Source organism: Equus asinus, unplaced genomic scaffold (assembly GCF_041296235.1).
Source record: "Equus asinus isolate D_3611 breed Donkey unplaced genomic scaffold, EquAss-T2T_v2 contig_803, whole genome shotgun sequence".
NCBI classification, from domain to species: domain Eukaryota; kingdom Metazoa; phylum Chordata; class Mammalia; order Perissodactyla; family Equidae; genus Equus; species Equus asinus.
The window spans coordinates 1,502,045-1,525,572 of NW_027225520.1; the positions used below are offsets into that span (position 1 = coordinate 1,502,045).

Below are 23,528 nucleotides of genomic sequence, written 5' to 3' on the forward strand. Positions count from 1 at the left end.
CTTGAATTCTTTAGAAAATGAAAAATTCTGTGGGGAAAAAACAGTAATATTTTTAACTCCTTTAGTTTTACACAGATTTAGATGTCTGAAGTTAGTATAGAATATTTTTTTGTAGTTCAATAGATAATTATTAGTATTCACATAAATTTTAAAAACACATTTAGCATGCTCCAGTTCGTGGAATTACCTGTGTATGTTGACCAACTAAATATACACCATCTTTTAAAACAATTCTATTTGTAAATTGACACCACCACTTTATGACTGACACACTTGATTATGTTCAAAAGTTTATTAGTGGCATAAAACTCAGCTAGTTTAGAATAGTTCTGAGTCTCAAAATTAAAGTGTACTATTTTAGCCTCGACTTTATCCTAATTTGGAGAATGGGTATATATCACCAAACTGCTTAATTTTCTGATTCTGAGACCAAATACCTAATAGCCCCTGCGTAGAATGTGATACATGCTCAAACACCAGCTAGAGGCCACTTAGCTCTGGATCACAAGAACACTCAGAAGTTTTAAATCACCCGAAACTTAATTCTAATTTTCCTAAATTCTGTTTGTTAAGTGAAGTTTCCTGTTACCAGGAGAGTAAATTGTTTAGTTATCTCAGTCATACAAAAATTGAAGAAACACAACCTGTGTTAAACCTGGCTAATTGTTGGGTCTCCTTGTGTTTATCACTACAGTCTGCCTACATCACAGGTAATCCTGTCATCATTGATGGAGGCTGGAGCTTGTGATTCAGGATCTCCTTGCTGGGAAGGCAGGCCCTTCCTATACACTGTAAACCCGGCTATGAAGAAAACTCACTCATCATCTCTTTCCTATTAATGGAATATTAATGAAAACAAGCCCTTTTTAAGGATGTCATTGTTCACAAGAATTTGATTCTTTAAATATTTTAATCTCTTTTGAAATCATTGTAGCTTAATAACATCACTGCAAAAGAATAGTTTTTAAAATAAGCCTCAATTTGTAAGCATATAAAATTAAAATATGAAGGAAAAAAGTAAGTTTTTTAAAAGAAAAGTGTATTCATTTCTATTTCCAAATATTCAGATGTTTTTGTTCAGGTCTGCATTGGTCTGTATGTGGATACTAATTTAAAATTTTTACACCGTTATAAATGAACAGCAAAGGTAGGAAGGAGTTTGGCTTCACTAACTTATGTTAAAAGAACTATAGACTATTCAGAACTATATGTTGGTCTGTTATATAAAATAAAAATAATCATCAGGTGTTTATACTTAATGGATGTTATCACTTGTAATTAAGTACTATTTTCTTAGTCTAACTAAAAGATCTTTATTAAAATAAACAATGACATTTGACATGAGCCTAAGAAACATAATAGTTAACTAACGCAGTGATGCAGGCTTGGCGAGCCGAGGAGTCAAAAGAAAGATTTCTTGGACTCTCGAGGTCTGGCAGAAGTGCTCTTTTATTAAGAGAATAGCATGGAGTAGCATGGGGACAGGACCCATGGACAGTGAAGAGCTGCAGGCATGGGGACAGGACCCAGGGGCGGTGAAGAGCTGCAGCATGGGGACAGGACCCAGGGGCGGTGAAGGGCTGCAATGGGTTGAGGGTAGGGCTAAATTTATAAGGCATAGGTATGTGAGTTATTTCTTTACAAGACAAAGGAAAGATCATGAAAAAAATGTTAAAATGGTGTCTTTGCAGGTGGCGTCTGGTTATTGGGTGGTCCTAGAACTTTGGGTAAGAATCAGATCAATGAGGTCAGGATGTCCTGTGCTTCCCGGAGGATGATGTAGATCGGTATGTAGGCCAGGACGCCTTGGGCTTCTCTCCAGCGGGCAGCCTTGATCTGCATCAGCAGTATCATCAGTTTGAGGGATATTTTTTAGATTAAGTATAGATTTCTTCACCAAATTCCAGGATAACAGACAGGAGGATATAAAACTTAGAAATAGTCTCTGGATAAATAAATATAAATGAATCATATAACAGGAAACAAAACTAAAGAAAATAAAAGTTCCAAGAAAAAGTTCAAGTAAATTCATGTATGAGAGAGTACTAGGAAGTTTTTTCTTGTTCTTTTAGTTTTAGCGTTTTGTGTTTGTTTTTTATTTGTAGCTACCTCAAAAGACCAAATGGTATGATGCACATATAGATAATAAATGAGCAGTCTTTTCTCTTAGAATGTTAATTAACATTAACAAGGAAATTTTTAATGGACAATGAAAGGATAACATTTTGTTATAATAATTGCAGTGGATTCTAACATTAACTCATGACCCTCAGGGTCAGTTCTCTCAGAGCTAACTGTGAACTATAAAACAGTGTCAACAATAAAAGTAAACTGGAGCCCAAAAGTTCATGTTCTCTAAAGTAAGGTTAATTAATCAGGTTGATGGATCAATGAGGAGCATATGACTGAAAGAAAAGGAAAAATACATTTCACTCCTGTGGTAAGAGGAAGCTGGATGTCACCAGAAGCCTTTCAAGCTTTAGGGAGGAAGAGTCAGTGTAGGAAAATAACCATTGTAGACGGCCTGAGCCAGGTCATGGGACGGGACTTGGGTTCCTCCATCCTGTCCACAAAGGAGCACCTGAGAGACGAGGAGGAGCGGCTCCTGTCTGCTGGGGATGGTCCTGGACACTGTCTGTCTCGCCTGAACAGCGGTGATTAAAACTGGCAGTTGCTTAAAGGAGCAAAAAACAGGTAAGAAATTCTTTCTTTCTGAAGGACATGGAAATGCCCCGGAAGGGGCGCGCGCCCAGGCTCACACTCGGGTGGCGGGGTCAATCAGGGAAGGCAGACCCGAAGCGGAAGGGAGGGGAGGGGAGGGGAGGGACGCGGGCTGCCGCCGGCACCGCAGCATCCACGCGGGCCAGCGGGAGGCTCGAGCCAACACGCGGCCGAGGGGACGAGCCGCCCGCCACGCCGCTCGCTGCAAGGGTCCTGTTCTCGCGGCGCCTCGGAGAAGACGCGCCGCGGTGCGCCCGGAGCGCGCGACGGCCCGGCCCGGGAACCGGGCTCCCCGCCGCGGGCTGCCGGCCCGCCCTCCCCGCGCGGCCTCGCCCGACCCTTCCCGCCGGCTCCCCGCCCGCACAGCGCCTAAGGCCGCCAGCGCCGCGCCGCCGAGCCCCGGACCCGTGGAGGCCGCGGGCCCGCCCGGGTCTCCCGCGCCGAGAGGGCGGGGCGCCGCCTGGGGCGATGCGTGCGGGAGCCCGCCCGGTCGTCCCTGGGCCGCGGCGCAGCCGGGTCCCCCGCGGGCCCGCCCGTCCCTGAGCCGCGGCGCAGCCGGGCCCCCCGCGGGCCGCGAGCTGGGCCCCCGAGACACCAGGGTAAGCGGAACCGGCGGGGCCTCAGGGCTTGCGGGCCGGGGGCGCGGAGGCGTGCGCGGCCCTGGGGTGCGTGGCTGTGTGCGCGCTCACTTGTTAGTTGTTGCTGCCGTGGGTTTCTCTCGTTTATTTTAGTTCTTAAAACAACCGGAGGGTGTGGCTCCTGTGGGCCGAGGTGCCGCTGCGCCCAGACGCCGCCGCTGGAGCCGGCACCACTGTCGAGTTGGGGGCGGCCGTGCTGCCCGGGCCTCCCGCGGGGGCGTCAGCGGCCCTGCAGCCGGCGGTGCGGGCTCTGCCGCCGGGGCTGCGTGCGCGCTGCGGGGCGCGGAGAGATGCTCCTCTGCCTTCTGGCTCTTCTGGCCGCTCTATGATCAGATCGCCACGAGAGACTCTAACGGGAGAAGGAAAGCCTAATAGCGTGTGTACACGAGAGAAACCCAGGAAAACAAGTAACTTGCCAAAATGGCCGAGGCCCTCGCCTTAAATGCCATCCTCAGCTGAAGACAAAAGATGTTGGGGGTGGGGAGAGCCAGGGGCTTCAGAGGGTAGGAAGGCAGTTCACAGGTAGGAGAAAAGGAGCAAACATTTGGAAAACAAGTGTTTGGCCACGCAGAAACAGAAGACAGAGGGGAGCCCAGCAAACAGGCTTTTCTAGGCTCCTCCCGCTCTACTGCCTCGTTCTTGTCACACCAAGGTGACATAGCTCGCTTCCTGAGACAGGTTTTTGTATCACTTTTAGGCGCTTAAAGTGAAGGTAACAAGAAAAACCTCTGAGTCTTTTTTTTCTTACAAATAATCCTAAAATAATGTTCATGTTGAAAGAACACATTTTGGGGTCACACATTTTGTTCCGCTTCAGTACACTCTGATGCTTGCACAACAAAATTGCCCGAGAACGCATTTCTCAGAACTATCAACATGTCAAGTGACTGTACTTCCCAGGCAGCAGCCTGTTATCTCACCCTAGAAGCTGGTGTACTTGTTGCCCTAGAAGATTAACAGCAGGAAGCCGCATTTCCTTTAGCCTCCGGTCAAGAAATGGATAACATGAGTGGATAGAGAGAGGCAGATACCCTACTGAGACAAGTCAACCTCTGTTTCCACTGAAAGACTAAAAGCCCTTTTCAACCCCACTCCATCTCTCTAATGGGGCCTCCGCCTGAAGTTATTGCTGCTACAAAGTGCTCTCGTGAAATTCTAGTTTACTGTTTCTCTCCAAGTCAAGAATGTAACGTTTCAATTCAGCAAGTACCCGTGTGTCTTCTCTGGGCCACGCAGGCATGGGGACAGGAGATACAAATATGAATTAAATAAAGTTTCTGCCATTCAGTAACTCAAAATCCAATGGATCAGAATATACCTAACAAAAAATTAGGTAGTGGATTCATGGTATGCTAATGATGTGAGCAAAGTGACTGAATCGCATAATATATTTTCCAGCATATTTTGCCTGTATTTTTATTTTTTAATTTTTTCCTTTTTTTAGGATTTCCCTAGAAGGCATTGTAGAATAAGTGGGAAAAGGTCGATGATGTAGGTCTGAGCCCTGGGGCCTACACCAAAAGTTGCTATCCTGGATGTGGAAGTTTGGCCCTCACATCCATTCCTGCTTGCTTCTTGTATGCCTCTTTGTACAGGCGAAACTGGAAAGCTAAAGTATTTCCTAGACTCCCTCGCAGGTAGAGTTCTGGATGTAAAATTAGCGTCTGGCAAGTAGATGACTTGCCTGAGATTTCGAAGGCAGGGATGAGGCAGAGGCATCTCCCTGCTATTTTTGGCGAATTTCTGTTGACAAGGACGGTGCAGGAGATGCGAGTGTCCAGTCTCCAGAACTGTGGGTGTTGGGAGGGCCTTACAGCAGCAGGGACAGCCAGGTCAGCGTTGTCGTGTTGAAGCACCAGCTCTCTGGCTGTCCGGAGGTGGTTGAGGGAGGTGGGAAACATCTTCTGTGTTCTCTGTCCAGGCAGCTTCCAGATCCCAGCCTCTCTGGGTCTCAGCTACAGTGTTGTTCTTGAACGCTGTAGTCCCTGTGGGGTCTCCTGATTGAGGCAAAAATAGTACATTCCCCAGTGGTTCAGTTACTAGTGTTCTAGAAGTCCTTCCTGGAGGCCCAGCGTAGACCCTGCTCTCTAGCCTTTTCAACAGTTCACTCAATTCCCTGTAGAATCTCTTTCTGCTTAAAATACCTGGAGTGGTTTCTATTTTCTGCGCTGACTCATTAATATGTTTGCTCTGTAGCCTCCAAGAGTCATCTAAACCTAATCTCTTCAGTTTCTTTTGATGGGAAGTGAAGACATGAGATGAGGCCCAGGGGCCTGCAGTGATCTGATGCCTTCAGCTGGGCTGTGCCCTCACCGGGTGCTGCAGACCCCACATTGAGTTTATCCCTGAAGGTATTTGAGTTTGTTACGCATAGACTAGATTATCTCTGACATCTCTTGCTGTACAAATATAATGTAAACGCCTTCTTCATTTAAAACATTTACAGAATGTATTCTGTAACAAGAAATTGTTGAGTATCTGGTTCATGCCCAACTGTTTCCTAGTCCTATTGATAATTGATAGGCTGCTCACAGACCCCAATGATAGAACAGATGTTTCCTCTAGGGGAAAGGGTTTACATCTTTTGCACACAAAGCCTAGGAACACAGTATGTGGGGAATGGAGCTGCCTGTATATGCACTTGTGTGAGGCGGTGGTGTTCTCAGTGTTTTTAGAGTCATGTATCCTGCATGTTAAAGAAAGCACAATTATGATAAGTTCTAAAGAGTTTTTAACAGCTTTATAAAGTTATTAAAGATATCTTGTTGATATCATAAAAGCTCTTTGCCTTTTTCGAAATCCATTCCTTTATTTTTCTGTGGTTTACATGAAGGACTGAAAGGTTTGAATTTACCAGTGTCCCTTCAGCACATGTATGCTTTCTTCTCAGGGAAAATCCTATAAAAGGAGGAGAAAGCATTGAGGGGACTATTTTGGGACTGCATGATGTACTTAGTACTTTTTTAAGATTTTCTGTGACATAGGCATTTTCACCATTTTACTGATGAAGAAACTTATCTGTACTGGTTAAGTAACTTGCCCCAAATGGCCCAACTAGGAGGCAGTGACACAGGATTTACAGTAAGGATTAATCCCATTGTCCTCTAACCACTCCGCATCTTGCCGTTTATGGTGTAGTTGATGCAGATATACACAGAGTTCCCTACAGACACATTCTCTTTCACCTCTCATCCTTTAATCCTGTGGTTTCTCTGCCTGTACTGGTCTTTATTTTCTTCACAAGAGTGGGTCCTCTTTCAAGGCTTGACCCCAGCCAAGTAGGCAATACCTCCTTTCTCCGTTTAACTATGTGACTGTACTTCTCACATCACAATTAAATTACCTTGAGGTAACACTAGCTGCTATAACAGATAAACTCAAAATCTCAGTAACAACACAGAGGCAGCTTATTTCTCCCTCATGGAAAGTTCAATCAGGTGTTCAGCTAGTGGCCTTCTACTCAGTGATTCAGGAACCCACACTCTTTTTATATTATGGCTGTGCCATCCCCTAAGACCGTCGAGTCCTTAGTTTCCAGGCAATGGACAGGAAAAGAGAGGGTATGTGGAAGACTGCATGAGAGGTTTCTTACAAGTGAAGAGTAGAAGTAGCAGACATTGTTCATGCCCACGTCCTGTGGCCAGAGCTCAGTAACATGCCACACTGACTTGCAAGAGAGGCTAGGAAATGTCAAATACCTGTGTGCGCAGGCAGCAGGGGAAACTGGTTTGATGAACACATATCAGTCTCTGTGCCTCCCTTAAAGAATAGAGACTGCATCTCAGTCATCTTGGTATCTTATCCAGTGAAAGTCTGATGAACGTCACTGATTTTGAAGTGATGGGGTTGCTGTCTTATGTGCCCCAAATTGAAACTTACTACATTCTATTATAGTTGCTTAAGGAATGATCTGTCATTCTCTGATTAGGTTTTAACCTCTGAGTAGAGGAACTATGTCAGACTGTTTACTTTTGAATCCCCAGCACAAGGACTAGAACATAGCAAGAGCTTAATAGATGTTTGTCAAATAAGTGAGTGAGTCCTCAGAGAGAAGAAAGAGGGACAGAGCTAGTCTATGTGGAGTTAGGAAATACTAATTGACAAGGTGACTTGTAAGTTAAATGTTGAATGACTGATAGAATTTTACCAAGTAGAGAGAGCAAAAAGGAAGTGCAGGCAGGGATGGTAGTGGTGTTGTGTTACTGTTTTGTTTGTTTCATGGGTAGAAATTTAGAAAACAATCACATGTTTATAAGCCCAATTTTTTTTAATTCGATATTCAAATATTACAAATGAACTTCAGGGATGGGGAGGGAAAATATGCAACTTTACAATGTATATGATCTCTATTGACTAAAAGGGTGGTCCTAAAAACCTTGGTATTGGTCTTTAGCTACTAAAATTGTTATTTTCGGTTTATTTGTTGAGATATATCAATACAAAGGCAGTGTTCTGGTTGTGTGTCCTCTGAAGATTTTGCACCATGTCAAGAAGCTAGGGAGATAGATATGTGTGAGCCAAAGGTCCCTCATCACTGCTCCTCATCAGAACTTCTCAGAGCTGGCTCTGCGTCAGAATCACCTGTTGGATTGGTTAGGGTGCTTTTGGCTGCAAGTAACAGGATATTTGGCCAAAATTACTTTCAAAAATACAGGTTTAATTTTTCCCACACAACAAGATGTCTGAAGGTAAGCGTGTCCAGGGTTTGTTCGGTCCCCAGTGATATCAGGCTCTAGGTCACTTTCTATGAGCCAATCTTGCCTTTTTCTTCATGGGTGAATGATGGCTGCTAGAGTTCCAAGAAACATAGTGCCCCTCCACAGCTCCATTTCCACACACACACACACACACACACACACAATTTAAAGGCACAAAGAGGAGAGGGTTCTCTTGCTTCCCTGTCTTTTTATTAGGAGTCTTACCCAGTGGCCTCCAATAGCCTTGCTCACAAACTTCATTGGACAGAGTGAATTACGCTCAGCTCTGAACCACCAGCCGGCAGAGAGGAATGGTGTTAGAGAGATTGATTTAGCCCAGTCGTGATTTACCCCTTGGGGTGGAGGAGGGCCCCACCGGCATGCCTGAGCAGTGGTTTTAGGTAGTTAGTAAGTCCTGTCTGCCACACTTGGGGGGTTCAGTCTCTGGAGATTCTGATTGTAGTAGGCCTAGAAATAATATTTTAAACTTTCAATTAAATGCTTTTTTCCTAGGTGAGGAGAGAGATTACAAAGGAGAAAAGCAAGTACTGGGTCCTTTCTTACCTAGGGATAATTTCCTTTCATTCATATCTCATTATACAGTGTTTTACTTTACGTGTCTGTATCAGTTAACCAAACAGCAGAGCAGTTGTTTTTCTCTGATAACTTGGTCCCATGTGGTTGGCACGCTAACACTTTCAGATGAGGTCGTTCTTGTTCAGGGAAACATTCTCAGTCGTTTCAGTACTTATTTATCAAGGACATTTTAAGCCCTACTCTTCACTTGATCTGAATTCGTCACGGCTGGGCAGTGCTCCTTTTGGAAAATGAGCCTTAGATCAGAGTTGGTTAGCAGGACCCAGGAACTGGAAGGTTTCTGTATGTTCTATATAGAAGTACTGCGTGAGACTGAGAACCCCCCCTTTCAACACGTGAATGGATAAACCCCGAAGGTAGGTGATGTTTATCATTGTAATCATTATAGAAGGCTTCATGAACAGTCCTGGAGATGCTCCTTCAAATGTACGAATACAGCACATATTGTACTCCAGCAATATATGTAAATTCTCAATAAGAACATCCCAGTAAATGTTGGACAGTCCATATCACAGACAACAAACAACAGGAATAATCAGCCTTTATCCATGTAATGATCTTTTAGCAGTAATTCAGTCGATAGCAGTAAGCCTTTGGACATTTGCAAATCATAGTTCTTTTATTTCCTCTGAAATATTACTGAAAGCACTTTTTTTTTTTTAAGGAAGATCAGCCCTGAGCTAACATCTGCCTCCAGTCCTCCTCTTTTTGCTGAGGAAGGCTGGCCCTGAGCTAACATCCATGCCCATCTTCCTCTACTTTATATGTGGGACGCCTGCCACAGCATGGCTTGACAAGTGGCATGTCGGTCCGCACCTGGGATCCGAACTGGGGAACTTTAGGCCACCGAAGTGGAACGTGTGAACTTAACCACTGTGCCACCAGGCCAGCCCGCAGAAAGCACCTTTAAACATTTAGATTAATAAGATAACCTGAAAAAGAGAAGGCTGATTTAACAAACATCTCCTCTATGTGAAAGCGTGTTTACAAAAGGGTTTTAATTGTGCTTCACTTGCCAGAAGGAGCAGGGCAAGTGATAGGCTCCTTCAGCTCCACCTTTTCTCTGTCCCATTTGTTGGGTTTCAGGAAAAGGTTTCATTTGGTGAAAGATTTTTGGCTTAAGAAATATTTGAAAACTGCTGTAGAAGATTCTAGGCAGTTCTCCATTTTCTTAACCACAAAAACAAAAATGACCTTAAATTGTAGCGGGTGGGATTAAGTTACCTAAAGTCAAATGACGAGATTCTATCTCTGAAAAATAGTGTTACCAAGGAAAGCTGTATTCCTTTTCTCTAAAGCTTTAAGAATTGCATAAATTTTTTCAATGTATTTTAAATTGCGTAAGAAAGTCTTCTTGTAAAAATCCTAACAGTACAGAAATATAGAGAATGAAAATGAAATTTCAACCTCTTCAATTCCATTTTCCACCCCAAAGGCAACTACTATTAACAGACCTTTTTTCTCTATTTACATCCATACTCATATACAGAACTGCTCATCTTCTTGATGTGCAGTTTTCTCTCAGGTTTGGAGGAAAGACTAAGGAAACTGTTCAGGTCCACAGCTCTATGATTTTGGTGGCATATATCCATAATACTGGAAAGCAAAGCTCAAATTGAGCCAAGATTGTTTCTAAGTGTTTGGGTCAGTCCTGTAGGAAATTCTGTATACTAAGAATGCTAGAGAGTCAGCAGCCGTTGGCGTGTGTATGCAGGTGACACCTGACCTACTGACCTACATGCAAGTGGACAGGCAGATGGTCTTAGCAGCCACGTCCCTGGGCTCAGGTCAAACCTCCTTCTTCTATTGAAATCTGTATTTGAGTCACAGAATTTGATTAAATTCATGTTATTTACTGAATTTATGAAATCTATAAAATTTCACCATTTGACGCAGGATAGGTTTTTTTTCCTAATATAGTGTACAGGTTGTGATATCAGTCTGAATAAGGCACTACCTTGATGGAGAAGCAGAAAAAAACTTGTTTCTGTGTATAGGCGCTTTTATCTAAAATATCTTCCGAGTTCTCAGTGTAATTTTCTGATAAACAAAAATCTCTCAAAGCCTCTCAGCTTAACTGGATTTTTTTAAAAGAAAACCTCCTTAATTCTTAGAATCTTAAGACATGGTTAAGTGGCAAGGTGTCAGCCAGTTAACTATTAATTGAGAATATGTAAATAATATTTGTCATGAGAATAGGACAAAAGTTCTTGTTCCATTCATTTTGTCACCAATGTTGTACAACCATTTAGGTTAGTACAATTTTTTATTCATAATAAACTCTATTAACATTTCTAACAATGGGAAAGAGTAAAGCTGAACATAATACAAGGTAGAAAATAAAAATATTTGTATTTGCTTGTAGAAGATGTTTTCAAACTTCTTGTGGAATGTGTTTTCAAACTTAGAATTAACTATGAGTATATATGAGTGGGATTTTAAATAAAATATTATAGCAAAAATGTAAAAATATAATGTAGTGATTTGGTAGAGATGCATGAAGTCAATGATACAGATTAAAGAACCAACTCATTTCACAAGTTTTTACACGGTTTTACTGTGAGGCTTGGCTGACATTGGCTATTAGTTGAAAAAGTTACTTAGCTTCTCTAGGCAGTAGTTTTCTCATTTGAATGTTAAAGAGATTAGACTAGGATATTTCTAAAGACCTTTCCAACTTTTTTTATACCATTACCCTGTGATTCTTAATTTCTTGGAAACCACCTAGTTTCTCTGAATTTCCCCACTTTTTCATTTTTCCATCCCAGATACTCAGCATCTCAGATGCTTAACAGCTCTCTTAAACCTTCCCTGGGACTGAGGACTTCAAAAGTCTTCCGTGAACACAATGAAAAAATAATTAAGGTCCATTAACTAGAGTATTTTATTTAACCAACATTGTTTAAAAAAAGAGCATTTCACTTAAATTTATTTTTTGGATAACTGACACCTATTTTATTGAATACCAGATTTTTGCTTATTTTAACATTCTCTTTAAAGAAAATCTCTAAATTGTATTATATATTTTAATGCCTTTAATAACAGAAAATATCTCCACATCATTTTCTTTTCTTTTCTTTTCTTTTTCTTGGAGATGTAGAATCACCTTTCTAAACATCTCTTATAATACTGGGGATCTTTCAGGGCAGTTCAGGTATGAAGGTTCTTATGAAGGATGCATTTGGTGGCAAGTGACAGGAACCCAGCTCGAACTGGTGAGGAATTAATTGGCTCATCTAACTGAAAGGAGCTGCTTCTAGGTGTACCAACAATATGAGTATTAATCTGGAGCTCTCTCTCTCTCTCTCTCTTTGCATATTCAGAATCTGCTTTGCTCTATGATCATTCTTTGGAAGGCTTTTCTTATATGTCACAAAGATTGTCAACAGCAAGTCTGGGCTTAGCAACTCTAAAAGAAAGCAAGCTCTTTCCCAGTGATTCCAGGAAACACCATAAAGCTGACTCTCATTAGCCAGGTATGAGTCACTTGCTCATGCCTAGAACAGTCAGTGTGACCAGGGAAGGAGCTCCTCATTGTCTAGGCCTGTCCCCCTCTCTGGAACATTGGTGCAGTAGGGGGTTGGGGAGGTGAGGATGACGTGAGCCTCACATGAACCATGGATGGAGACTAGGGGAGCTGTGGATTCCACAAGAGAAAATTAGTGTGCTGTTGCCAAAAAAGGAGGGGAAGAGACACTTGGCAGGACAAAACTGTAAATACTCCTGTGGAAAAGACATTTATCCCCACGTTTTGTACACCTAGATTGCTCTTTTCCATCTCTTTCACTGTCAGCTGTCACTCGTGCTGTTGTCAGTTTGCTTCTTTACAATCTCTTCATTCGTTTGTTTTAATTTATAACGTCTTATCTTCTGAGGGTTTGGAAACCAGATGAGCAGAGTCATTAGAGTTGTTTTCAAAATAAGAGTTAATGGGCTCTGAATGAGGACTGGAGAGCCTCTCTCTGAGTAAGGGGTATAAACTTTCTACTTTTTAATGGATTTCATCACATTTCTTTTGGCCCTTCAAAAGTCATTTCTGGGGGCCAGCCCTGTGGCCGAGTGGTTAAGTTCACACGCTCTGCTTCGGCGGCCCAGGGTTTCGCTGGTTCAGATCCTGGGTGCAGACATGGCACCGCTCATCAGGCCACACTGAGGCAGCGTCCCACATGCTGCAACTAGAAGGACCCACAACTAAAATATACAACTGTATACTGGGGGGAATCTGGGGAGTTAAAAAGCAGAAAAAAAAAAAAAGATTGGCAACAGTTGGTAGCTCAGGTGCCAGTCTTTAAAAAAAAGTCATTTCTGCATATTTTCTGATTTCTTTGCCAAAACTGCTTTCTTAATAGGTGATATACTATTGTAATTTTAAGATCCAATGACTATGAACAGTAAATGCCATGAACACGGTTGCTTTAAGTAAAAGTTACATTTTTGTGATTTTTCTAAATTTAAGTGGGTTTCTGACGATAGCTTACGTGTTCTTTTGGAAATGAAAACAGCAGAGAATAAACAAAGCTGAGCAGCTGTAAGTTGCTTTACTGGACTTACTAAAAGACTGGCATTTTATTTTACCTTTCCTCTTTGTAATACTGCTCTGATTGCAGATAAGTAGTTTAGCATTCATGGTGGAGTTTAGGGGAGAATAGGGAAATTTTTTTGAAACACAAAACTATGTATTTCCACAAATATCATATACTGTGCAACACACCAAGTTTTGATCATTTATGTTAAAAAGGACCAGAATAACATTAATAAAATAAATTCTCAAAGGCTTCATTTTAGTCAATAGTTTATCTCTACTAGAAATAATCAGTTGTACTTGTTGGCTGTTTAAAAATACTCTTCGTAAGTAGCATAATTGGCTGATTTTGAGAATTTGGTGGAGGTAGTTCTAGTGGCGCTGCCCAAGAGTTTCTATGTAATTCTACTAAAGAAAAAGGTGAAGAAATGACAGTGGTGAGTGTTACATCCACCTAATCAAGAAGCTGGCCTTGACAGAAAGAAGTAAAAAATATGGTCAAAGAAAATCAATGGGCTTAAGTAATAAATTCTTCAAGGTTAATAGGAAAAGCAGAAGGATTCTTAGAGATTTATGATAATTAGAGAGAAGGAATATGAGTGGCTTATAACCAACACTGTTGGATGCTTATCGTGTGCATGGTTGGAACTACTCTTGTCTCCATTTTGTAGATAAGGAATTAGTTAGAAAGAGGCTAAGCGATTTGGTATATGATGGAGCTGAACTTCAGACCCAGGTTTGTCCAACTCCAGAGCCAGCAGACCTGGTCACTTACTCTGAGATGAAGGGTCATTCTCTACAGAGGGTAAAGGCCAAGCCCCATGGTTTTGGACGTGATATTCCAAATCTCTACCCTCCTCCCCCGTTACTCTCAGCCTCCTCCTACATGCAAAGTGGGAGCAGCAAAGTTTCCCTCACACCCCACTGGCTTTCATGCTTCTATGCCCTTAAGACAAGGGTTTTCTGAGCCCAACATTTTCCTGTCAAAATGCTGTTCTTTCTCATTATGAGTCTAAATTTTGGAGTAAGTTTTTTAATTCAAAAAATTATATATACATATATATAATATGTCATCATATATGCATATGTTTATTATACATAATAAAAATCAAGCTGAAGGTTCTTTGAGATGCCTTTCTGGCTAACACTGTGTTTTGTAAGGAAGAAAAATGGTGGTGGTGATGGTGGTCGTGGTGGAAAGGATATAATTTTCTTTGAAATTTTAAATTCAAACATCTTGGCACTTTGTTAAACAGAAAATGATTCCTTGAGGCAGGAGTCCTGTCTAATTAATCTTTGTCTTTATGGCCTAGCATAGTGCCTGGCACATATTAGGCACTTAAATATGTGTTGAATTAGATTTTCCCTTATCTTACATAATTTTTCCTTTGGTCCTACCTAGGTTTGTAGTTTGTACCTCTACTATAATATTCATCATACATGTTGCATTAGGAATAACTTTGGTTACTAGTAAAAAGAAAACTTGACTAATAGTGGTTTAAACCATTACCTCAAAGCTTGGCAGCCCAAGACTGATGCAGCAACTCAAGGATGTCATCAGGGAACCCACTCCACTTCTGTACTCTCTTTGGTATAAGGCTTTTTATTCTCTTGGTGGAAAGAGGGCTGCTGTCCCCCAGGTAGTGTATCTACATCCAAGGAAGGAGAAAGGGAAATGTTAGAGGTGAAAAGTAAACAGTATGATTCTCAAAAGTCCTTCCCTTATTATTTGGGAATGAAAGCCCTTCCCAGGGACTCCCACTTATGTCTCATTACATAGAGCTGGGACACATGGCTACCTCTAGCTGCAAACATGGCTAAGAATTGGATTATGTGGCTTTTCAGCCTCTATAGCCTGGGCAGCCAGGGGAGAAAAGGTTGAAGTGGGTGTTTACGAAGCCAACCTTGTAGGTCTGCCCTACAAGTTTTTAGTTACTTGGTATAAGTTTATGTTTCCTGGCATACCATAAGCCTATGGCAAACAAAGAATGTGTTTTGGCAATCTTTGAGTTACCCATAATAACCAGCAGGAGACTACCATAGCACTTATAGTGTCTAAGACATTGTGGCTACTCAATCAATGTTGTATTTTTTTACTTTAATTCAGAAATAAGAGCCGGGCAGGAATTAGTGACTCTGGTTTCTCTGAAAATGATGGAGTCCATAGATTTCTCTTTGGTGACTCATTTCCTCTATCAACATTGGAAAATTACCTGGAGCTTTCCTGCTTCATCAAGTTGGCCCATTACAGAGGACAATTTAACAGTAATATTGCCTGGAATGTGTAAAGTATAACTCAAAAAACAGGATGGGAGAGAAATCATGAACATATGATGGTCAACAAGGGCTTTTTTAAGAGAGATAAAAAGGTAGATAAGCAATAGGATAATATATTGTAATCAAAGAAAAGATTAGCAATTGAAAGTTAAGAATAATCTAAAATATCTTAGCCATTCAGAGTTCTAAGGGGAAAAATAAGTACAATTCATTCCTTTAAATGGCTCAAATTGCTGTCTGATTCATTTATTTAAATCCCAAATTGCTATTCTATATCTATACTGTTTCTCCTTCAGAACAGATCTTGTTCCTTTTCCCTCTATCATCTTACTCTTAATTATCAATCATGGAGAATGAAGATAAGACAATTGAACATGAAGATTTGGCACCATCCACAGAGATGAATAACATAGCCTCTACGGATCAAGAAACCCAGGTAAATCTGTGATCAAGTGTAGACCGTCTCAACCATTTCCTTAAGGAAGGGACTTCCAAATCTATGATAGCAACGTGTCCTCTTCGTTCTCTGTCACTCAGTTAACAATTCTCCCATTCTTAATCCCCAAGCTTGTACAGTAGGTGTGACTACCAATTTTCCCAGTCATTTTAGCAGCTAGCCCTACATAAAACTGCAGAAATAGAGAGCCTGTGAAATGCTTTGTGTTCGCAGCCTAAACCCTAGAATGCTTCTGGTTTCTTCCCTCTCTGTTTTTATTGCTTAAATTTAAGTAGATGAATGAATGTGAATTGTTTTTCATCACAGATAGTTATTTTTTTTCTGAACCACTTTGATATATTTACCAACTATTGCTTTGAATCATATCTTAAATAGGCTAATTTTTAAACAGTATTGCAAATGTAATGACATTGTATGTGACTCAGGCATTTATAATGCTACAATAGTGACTCAGTGGTAAACACCCCTAAGAGAGTTCTTGTTCCAAGCAGTAGCTGATTAGCTAGAAATGAAGCTGTATATTTCCCCTATGAACTGTTACCCTTAATTCTAATAATGGAAATTTTATTCGTGATGTGGTGGCTCAGTGAGTATAAAAATGGACAGCAAATATACAGTTTTAAGTATTTTTTTAATTGCTTTAAACACAGGAGGAGACAGTTATGAACCTCAAAGGTACAGAGGGAAATGAACCAACAGAAGGAAGTAACCTATTGAGTAGCAGTGAAAAAAGGCTGCAGGAAACACCAACTGAATCAACTCATTTGCAAAGACTGAGACAAACATTTGCTTGCCTCCACATGGTTTACTGGATAGAGTGATAACAAATGGTATGTAAATGGTACGGGTGAATTCAGAAAGATGGTAAAAGATGAAGTTGTCATATAATGAAAGATTTCAAATAATATGGTTTAAAGGACAAAAAGAAGTTTATTTCTCTCACACATAAAAACTACTAGGTGGGGTCAGCCAGGTGATGTACTGGTTAAGTTCACATGCTCCCTTTCAGCAGCCCAGGGTTTCACCATTCGGATCGTGGGTGCAGACGTAGCACCCCTCATCCAGCCATGCTGAGGCAGCGTCCCACACAGCAGAACTAGAAAGATCTTCAACTAGGATATACAACTACGTACTGGGGCTTTGAGGAGGAAAAAAACAAGAAAAAAGAGGAAGATTGGCAACAGATGGTAGCTCAGGGCCAATCTTTCTCACCAAAAAAAGGATACCTTAAAACCATATTTAAAAAAAAAAGAGGGGTCGGCCCCATGGCCGAGAGGTTAAGTTGGCAAGCCCCACTTTGGTGGCCCAGGGTTTCACCAGTTCAGATCCTGGGCGCAGACATGGCACCACTCATCAAGCCACACTGAGCGGCGTCCCACATGCCACAATTAGAAGGACCTACAACTAAAAATACACAACTATGTACCAGGAGGCTTTGGGGAGAAAAAGGAAAAATAAAATCTTAAAGAAAAAAAGGGGAGAGTAGAAACAGGTGGGCTTCCCTTCTGAAAAGAAAAAAAAAAGTTACTGGGTGAACAATTCACAATGGTATGTGTCTTTATTCCACACAGTCACTAGGGGCCCAGGCTGAAAAGCTCCACCATCTTCAACATGGAGGGCTTCCAAGAGCACTGTGGTCACCACCATTCCAGCTGTCAGAAAGAGGAAAAGAGCAGAGATCAAGGACCTTTTCCTCTTCTGCGTCAGAGTAATCTCACAGGATTATGTTAGACCTCCAATGAGAAAAGTGATTGAGAAATCAGTTGTAAACAGAAAAGCATTACATAAATGTTGGTTGTTATTACTGTTAAGTAATGCAACTAAGGTTTAAGCCAACACAGCTACACTTCCAAATGTCACATCATTTTATAAGGAAGAATCCTCGTTTGCAATTCAATTTATTCCCATAGAGCTGCTATTACTTAAAACATTTGGGAGGAGTGACGTCAGCAATATGGCTGAGTGAGCTAGTCCCTTCCTCGCTCTCCCTTTTGAGTTATAACTAAATGGACACTTACTGACCAACAGAGGAAACCCACACAGCACAACAGGATGCCTGAGAGACACACGCAGCTATAAATCTGAGGGTGGGTGGACTGGCCCCCCAGGAAGTGATGGAGACAGGTGAGCACACCCTGTTCTCCCCGCTAACCCTGTGCATGCAACACGAACACTCCAACCTGGTGCAAGCACCTGGAAAGTGGGAACACGCAGCAGGGCAACCATAAGAGGAGGCAGCGGTAACCCTTAGCCTGCACTCGTGGTTGATCTCCCAGTGGAGAGAGGGAGCCCACCACACCCCTGTGCGGTAAAGGAGCAGCCATAGCCCAGGTCCCAGCAGGGAAGCCCTGACCACCAAGCTCAGCAGCCCCACGGACTGCAGATCGTAAACAGGGACCTCAGCAGATTTCCAAGCTGGGGCAAATACTTCGCAGGTGTGCATGAATGCTCACAGTGCAGCTGTGCTCCCAAAGAGGTAACCAGTCCAGGCAACTGTGGGAATAGGTGTGGCAGCTTTGAACCCACATGCACTTACTTTCCTGGCGGGGAGGGGGAGCCCACCATGCCCCAGGGCTGTCAAGGAGCAGCCATAGCTCAGGTCTCTGCCTGGAAGCCCTGCCCACCAAGCTCAGTAGCACCACGGACTGTGGATCATAAGGGACCTCAGCAGATTTTTGTGCTGGGACAAACACTTCCAGGCACACATGAGTGCTCCCAAAGAGGGAACATGTCCCAGGCAGCTGTGGGAATAGGTGAGGTAGCTTTGAGCCCACTGGTGATCACTTTCCGGTGGAGAGGGGGAGCTCAGAGTGCCCCTGAGGCAGCAAAGAGTGGCCCTAGCCTAGTGAGGAAGCCCCGCCTGACAAGGACAGTCCACACAAGTGCCTGAATGCATCCCAGGCTGGGGCAAGCACCCATAATACCCCCACAGCTTCCAGCAGATGGGGTACGGCCAGAAACACTACTCCTGCTCCCCGCTAGCGGTAACAGGGGGAATCTGCATCCTAAGAATACCACAAATGCCACAACAAAAGATTAGTTCATCAAACACCATGAGAAACTGCAGCAACAATTCAGACCAGGAGGAAAATGACAATTCTCCAGAAACCAACATGGAAGATACAGAAATATACAAGCTAAATGACCGAGAATTCAAAATAGCCATCATAAGGAAACTCAACGATTTACAAGAAAACACAGAAAGACAGTTCAAGGAGCCCAGCAACAAAATGGATCTCTTCACCAAAGAGATTAAAACTATAAAAAAAATCAAGCAGAAATTCTGGATATGAAAAACACAAATAATAATCTAGAATCATTAAGAAATAGAATTGATCTTATGGAGGAAAGAATTAGTCTTCTTGAGGATAAAAATGTAAAAATTCTACAGGTGGAGGAGGAGACAGAACTAAGATTTTTTCAAAATGAAGGAATTCTTCAAGAAATATCTGACTCAATTAGGAAAAGCAACATAAGGATTATAGGTATCCCAGAGGGAGAAGGGAGGGAGAAAGAAGCAGAGAGCTTATTCAAAGAAATAATTGCTGAGAACTTCCCAAACATGGGGATGGTTTCAGATTTACAGATAAACGAAGTTAATCGTATGCGCAACTTTATCAATGTGAAAAGACCCTCTCCAAGGCATATAATAGTAAAAACGGCAAAAGTTTGGGATAAACAAAGAATATTAGGAGCAGCAAGGTACAAGAAGATAACCTACAGAGGAAGCCCCGTCAGGCTTTCAGCAGATTTCTCAGCAGAAACCTCACAGGCTAGGAGAGAATGGAATAATATATTCAAAATACTGAAAGACAAAAACTTTCAGCCAAGAATACTCTATCCAGCAAAACTTTTCCTCAGATACAATAGAGAAGTGAAAGCTTTCCCGGATGAACAAAAGCTGAGGGAGTTCACTGCCACCAGACCTCCCCTACAAGAAATAATTAAAGATGCCCTCACACTGGCAACAAAAAGGCGAAGGTCTACAAAGCTCTGAGCAAGAAGGTAAATAGACAGACATGATCAGAAACCTGCAGCTCTCTACCAGAATAGGAAGGTAAAGACTCAATTACAACTTAAAAGAGAAAGGGAAAGAAAGCATCAGAAGCAATGATAAACACTTCAACTTAGCCACAAACTCAGGAAATTAAAAACAGAGCATTGTGTAACAGCAATTACCCAGAAGGGGAGAGGAAATGGAAGGAACTTGCTTAGGTTAATGGCGATAAGAGGCTATGAGAAAATGGACTGTCTCATCTCCAATATCTTTGATACAATCCTCACGGTAACCACTAAACAAAAAAATCAGAGCAAAACCACAATTCACAAAGAGAGAGAACTGAGAAATCCCTCTTGGAAAACCAACAAAATGAAATGGCAGTCAGAAATGCAAAGGAAGAGAAACAGTGGAAACATAGAACAACTAGAAAACGAGATAAAATGGCAGCATTAAGCCCTCATATAACAATAATCTCTCTAAATGTAAATAGACTGAACTCTCCAATCAAAAGACATAGAGTAGCTGGATGGATTAAAAAACAAGACCCAACAATATGCTGCCTCCAGGAAACGCACCTCAGCTACAAAGACAAACATAGGCTTAGAGTGAAGGGATGGAAGACAATACTTCAAGCTAATGGCCAACAAAAGAAAGCAGGGGTTGCCATACTTTTTATCAGACAAGGCAGACTTCAAGTTAAAAAAGACAATGAGAGACAAGGAGGGGCAGTATTTAACGATAAAAGGGAAATTCCATCGAGAGGACATAACACTTATTAATATATATGCACCTAGCACAGGGTCACCAAAGTACATAAAGCGATTATTAACAGACCTACAGGGAGAAATTAAGAGCAACACAATCACAGTAGGGGACCGCAGCACCACACTTACTTCAAGGGACAGATCATCCAGACAGAAATTCAACAAGGAAATTGCAGATTTAAATGAAACACTTGACCAGATGGAGTTAATGGACATATATAGAGCATTCCATCCAAAAACAGCGGAATATACGTTCTTCTCAAGTGCCCATGGAACATTCTCAAAGATAGACCATATGTTGGATAACAAGGCCAGCCTCAATAAATTCAAGAAGATTGAAATCATCCCAACCATCTTTTCTGACCACAATGCTAGGAAGCTAGAAATCAACCACAAGAACAAAACTGGGAAAGTCGGAAATATGTGGACATGCTATTGAACAACCATTGGATCATTGAAGAAATCAAAGAGGAAATTAAAAAATAACTGGAGACAAATGAAAATGAAAATACAACATACCAATTCTTATGGGATGCAGCAAAAGCAGTCATGAGAGGGAAATTCATAGCAACACAGGCCCACTTCAACAAGCAAGAAAAATCTCAAATAAGTAATCTTAACATACAGCTAACAGAGCTAGAAAAAGAAGAACAGATAAAGCCCAAAGTCGGCAGAAGGAGGGAAATAATAAACATCAAAGCAGAAATAAATGAAATATAGACTAAAAAAGCAGTAAAAAGGATTGATGAATCTAACAGCTGGTTCTTTGAGCAGATAAACAAAATTGACAGAACCTTAGCCAGACTCAACAAGAAAAAAAGAGAGAAGGCTCAAATAAATAAAATTAGAAATGAAAGAGAAATTACAACAGATACGGAAGAAATACAAAGGATTATAAGAGACTATTGTGAAAAACTGTATGCCCACAAATTTGATAACCTAGAAGAAATGGATGGATTCCTATACTCATATAACCTCCCAAAACTGAATCAATAAGAAACAGAATCTGAACAGACCAATCACAAGTACAGAGCTTGAAAGAGTAATCATAAACTTCCCAAAAAACAAAAGTCCAAGACCAGATGGCTTCTCTGGAGAATTGTACCAAACATTCAAAGAAGATTTAGTACCTATTCTCCTCAAACTATTCTGAAAAATTGAAGAAGAGGGAACATTTCCTAACACATTCTGTGAGGCCAACATTACCCTGATACCAAAACCAGACAAAGACAACACGAAGAAGGAAAACTACATGCCAATATCACTGATGAACTTAGATGCAAAAATCCTCAACAAAATATTGGCAAACTGAATACAGCAATACATTAAAAGAATCATACACCATGATCAAGTGGGATTCATTCCAGGGATGCAGGGATGCTTCAACATCCATGAATCAATCAGTGTGATACACCACATTAACAAAATGAGGAATAAAAATCACATGATCATCTCAATAGATGCAGAGAAAGCATTTCACAAGAGCCAACATCCATTTATGATAAAAACTCTCAATAAAATGGGTATTAAAGGAAATTACCTCAACATAATAAAGGCCATATATGACAAACCCACAGCCAACATCATACTCAATGGGGAAAAACTGAAAGACATTCCTCTGAGAACAGGAACGAGACAATGGTGCCCACTCTCACCACTCTTATTCCACATATTACTGGAGGTTTTGGCCAGAGCAGTTAGGCAAGAAAAAGAAAAGGAATCCAAATTGGAAAGGAAGAAGTGAAACTTTCACTATTTGTAGATGATGTGATTCTATATATAGAAAACCCTAAAGAATCCACCAGAAAACTCCTAGAAATAATCAACAACTACAGCAAAGTTGCAGGGTACAAAATCAATTTTAAAAAATCAGTTGCATTCCTATACGCTAACAATGAACTAGCAGGAAAAGAAATCAAGAATACAATCCCATTTACAGCTGCAAGAAAAAGAATAAAATACCTAGAAATAAACTTAACCAAGTAGGTGAAAGATGTGTACACTGAAAACTATAAGTCATTACTGAAAGAAATTGAGGAAGATGTAAAGAAATGGAAAGATTTTCCATGCACATGGGTTGGAAGAAGAAACATAGTCAAAATGTCCATACTACCTAAAGCAATCTACAGATTCAGTGCAATCCCAATCAGAATCCCAATGACATTCTTCACAAAAATAGAACAAAGAATTCAAAAATTTATATGAAACAACAAAAGACCCCAAATAGCCAAAGCAATCCTGAGAAAAAAGAACAAAGCTGGAGGTATCACAACCCTGACTTTAAAACATACTACAAAGCTACAGTAATCAAAACAGCGTGGTAGTGGCACCAAAACAAACAGATCAATGGATCAAAATTGAAAGCCCAGAAATAAAACCACACATCTATGGACAGTTAATCTTTGACAAAGGAGCAAAGAATGGAGAAAGGAAAGTCTCTTCAATAAATGGCGTTGGGAAAACTGGACAGCTACATGCAAGAGAATGAAAGTAGACCATTATCTTTCACCACACACAAAAATTAACTCCAAATGGATTAAAGATTTGAATGTAAGAACTGAAACCGTAAAACCCCTACAAGAAAAAACAGGCAGTACACTCTTTGACTTTGGTCTTAGCCACATCTTTTTGAATACCGTGTCTACTCGGGTAAGGGGAACAAAAGAAAAAGGTAACAAATGGGACTACATCAGACTAAAAAGCTTCTACAAAGCAAAGGAAACCATCAACAAAATGAAAAGACAACCCACCAACTAGGAGAAAATATTTGCAAATCATTTATCAAACAAGGGGTTGATATCCAAAGTACATAAAGAACTCACACACCTCAACAAAAAAAAAAAACAACCCGATCA

At 41.2% G+C, this 23,528-nt stretch overlaps 1 protein-coding gene and 1 long non-coding RNA gene across 3 annotated transcripts in view; both read left to right on the forward strand.

The window, feature by feature from the left end:
• Nucleotides 1–3,123: 3,123 nt before the first annotated feature.
• The window catches only part of LOC139044367 (sodium/hydrogen exchanger 9B2-like), a 54,605-nt gene continuing 34,200 nt past the window's right edge, over nt 3,124–23,528 (forward strand). The window contains exon 1 of the mRNA XM_070503831.1: nt 3,124–3,320. The gene's annotated coding sequence lies outside the window, so the exon portion shown is untranslated. The remainder of the gene's footprint in view (nt 3,321–23,528) is intronic.
• LOC139044368 (uncharacterized) lies at nt 5,571–20,203 on the forward strand. 2 transcript variants are annotated; one of them, XR_011501310.1, is made up of 4 exons: nt 5,571–5,710; nt 15,749–15,888; nt 16,560–16,739; nt 17,481–20,203. It is a non-coding gene; the product is annotated as an uncharacterized lncRNA (long non-coding RNA). The 2 variants fall into 2 exon arrangements; XR_011501309.1 differs by lacking the exon at nt 5,571–5,710 and having other exon boundaries at nt 14,347–15,888.